The sequence below is a fragment of the Pteropus alecto genome, unplaced genomic scaffold, assembly GCF_000325575.1.
Source record: "Pteropus alecto unplaced genomic scaffold, ASM32557v1 scaffold171, whole genome shotgun sequence".
NCBI classification, from domain to species: Eukaryota; Metazoa; Chordata; class Mammalia; order Chiroptera; family Pteropodidae; genus Pteropus; species Pteropus alecto.
Genome location: NW_006431925.1, coordinates 7503439 through 7506623, shown reverse-complemented (window position 1 = coordinate 7506623; position 3185 = coordinate 7503439). Strand labels below are relative to the sequence as shown.

At 44.6% G+C, this 3185-nt stretch overlaps 1 pseudogene; it reads right to left on the bottom strand.

Annotated features, from left to right (window-relative positions):
• Window positions 1-938: 938 nt before the first annotated feature.
• The window catches only part of LOC102889965, a 6980-nt pseudogene continuing 4733 nt past the window's right edge, over window positions 939-3185 (bottom strand).

Here is a 3185-nt window from a genome sequence, read left to right as displayed (position 1 = left end):
AGTTAGATTATTCCAAATTTTTACTATCATAAACAGAATAGAGAAGGAATGATTGGCTGAAAATGAACTTAAAAATTTTAATGTAAAAAAAACCCTTCAATAATTTTTAAGAAGAGACTTATGGAGGGTAGCTTCTAAGTTTAAGTAATATTTGGGAAAAGAATCAGTAACTGGTGTCAATATTTTCCAATCAAATTTTTATATCAACTCAATTCTTTAGCTGATTAATTTGCTTTTAGCCAAATTACTTTTGACTAGGTTGCTTTCTAACAAATTAACTTTGGGTTAAGTCAGTTGGAGTTGTTGTTGATTTTTTTTTAAAAGGACAATTCACATTTTATTTGTATCTGCCTTTGATATGTACAGAAACTCTCAGGAGTCCCTTCCCCACCTCTGGGGGACAAAGGGTAGGTTCTGAGGGGCGGGGTCAGAAGATATTAGAACGAGGTTATGAAATACAAGAGCTGGTCCTGCTTTTCTGAGTAAGGGGATTCTCTGTGGGTCAGAACCTGCACTGTCCTCCCTCCCTGCCAGGCCATCTGCAAATCCACTGGGCCCTCTAATTTGACACAGCTTACCTGCCTCTCCCCATGGACTGGCCATGGGCAAGAGACCAACCCCTCTCTTCAATGTTTCAGCTTCTTGTTCTGCTTTTCCCATCCCTAAAATTCTGGTCCTGGAGAAAACACCAACATCATAATTTCTCTCTCCCAAGCCTCCTAACTCAGGGTGCTCAACATGGACCCCTGAGAACTGAGCACCCCAGTGATCTGAAGATGGCACAGCTGGCAGGGCCTGAGGGCAGGACAGTAGGCATCAGTGCTTCTCTGTGTAAAGCAGGGTTGGTGGTGTCACTGTGGAAGAATGTGGGAAAATAGGGCTCCTAGGTGTGCCTGAAAGAGGGGAGAACAAAGAAGAGAGCCCCAGGAAGCCAAGGCTTATTTACCATAGAAGTCAGCATGGGCTCCGGACTTGAACATGTCCTTTTGTAACAGGCTTAGCAGTTTCTGGGCTGACATCTTACAATCCACCAGTTCTCCCTTTGTCTTCATCTCCTGCAGACTTTTTTGCATGTCTGGGACCATGGAGGTCTCCTGGGCCAACTGCTTCACGTCTGTGTCCAGGGGCCTGGGCATAGCTCAGTACCCTCACACTAGGTTCCTCTGTGGCTAGGATTTGGAACATCATGTTACTGGCAGCCTTCCCTGCACAGTGCAGTGTCCAGCCCTTGAAGTGATGCAGAGCATGGAGGGATGAGATGTTAACCACTGTCCTGCTGAGGCCAGGACTGCCTGGGAAGTCCTTCAGGATGCTGGAAGTCAGGCAGAGAACAGAGGTCAAGTTCAGAGCCCAGCAGCTATTCATTTCAGCTGGATCAGCTAGGTCCACAAAGCCTCTGGACACATCTCCAAGAGCGCCTGCGTTGTTAATCAGCAGCTTTTGCTGCAGGCTCTCCAGCCTGGGGAGCTCGTGCAGGTGGCCGAGAAGCCGCTGTAAGCCAGCCTCGGCGCCCAGGTCAGCGGGCACCCGCACCACACGTAGGCTGGGCCGTCTGCGTGCCCAGCTCAGCCTCCAGCTGCTGCAGCACCTCATCATTGAGGGCGTTTAGGACCAGCATGGAGCCAGGGAAGAAAGGCAGGGCCAGGAGCAGGGCCAGCGCCAAGCTGAAGCTGTGGGAGGCCTTGGTAAGCACACACACACAAAGCGTCTCAGGCTGCCCTCCTGGCCACAGCCAACCTTATTTTTTCATGCCTTCTCTCTCTTTTGGAGTTGGGTTTTATAGGATAGAAGCAAAGTTTAGAAAGAAAACAAGAGCTTGTTGGTCAATCTTATATCTCTCCCTCGAATTCCATTTTCAAGCCACACATTTATCTTTTGGTGTGAACCAGAAGAATTTTGATAGTTGGAAAAATGAAAACTTTAGATAGTTCTTTAGATAGCTGTTTCTTGTTTAGAAACAGAAGCACCAGCCTTCGCATCCAAATAGCTCAGAGACACCAGAATCACACAATCGTTGGTTGCTCAGTGGGTCTGATTTCTAGAAATCTCTCAATTTCCAAACTCAGTGTATAAATGCTATTGTAAATACATTGTCTACATTATACAATTTGAACAGTAAATAATGAAATCAGCAAATAAGAGGGGACAAAAACATACTCACAAATGTTGCAGAAATACATTTTAGTAAACAGTGGGGATTTCTAAAATAGCAATTGTTTAAATAAGAGTCTACAGTTTTTTGAAATTTAGTTTATAAGAAAGATGGCTTAAGTTAGTATAGTGAAAACATAAAATTTTTTGTTCCTTGGAACTTATATGAGCCCAATTAGCTTAAAATTTATTCTTCCTCCCTCCAAATGGCACAAAACCCGTAAGAAACAGAAATCAAATACAAATACATAACCCATGCATAATTGAGCAAAAAGAGTTAACCTTTGAATTCATATTGCAACCTAGATGGCGCATAAAATCTAAAATAAAGTCTGGGACCTCTCAGATAGTGGCAGAGTTGTTCTCGCATGGCATCCATGATGAAGCAAGACTTGGCTCTTGTTGCCGGCTTCCATACTAGTTCAGACAGAAGTTCTCTCCCTTGAGTCATCCAGTCTTTGAGTTAACTAAAGCCCAAAAGGTTAAAAAATCTTTCTCTACCTGTGCTCTGCCTCTTCTCCAGATACTAGAGTTACCTATTGGTTGATTTTTCTCTATATTCAGAGTCATCGTTCTTTACCGGAGAGATCCGGAGCCAATTTTGTTTACCATTCACAATGTTGTGTATTCAGAGAGGGCTTCACAGGGTAACCAAATATGCAGCACACTTGGGAGAGTTGTGACTCAGTGGGAAGCAAGGTGGGGGGTGGGCGGGGGAGGGAGGGCACAAGGACTCTAGAATGATGGGGAAGGTCGAATCTCTGTTTTTTCCCCAAATTCTGCTATCTTTTTGCTGCATGCATTTGAATCTTTCAAAGAGCCTCTGTTGGCACTTGAAATATAAGCCATATTTTGCTCTGGAGTCCTGAACACTGTTGATTGAACCAGAGCAGGCATGTGATCAAGCAGGAACTTCCAGAGATTTTCCCTGGCTCTGGCCATTTAGATTGGTTTAAGAATGAACACCTGACCTGAGCTCCCAGACAGAGTCCCACCCAGAGAATTAGGTTCGGAGAGCAAGGGAGAGTGTGAAT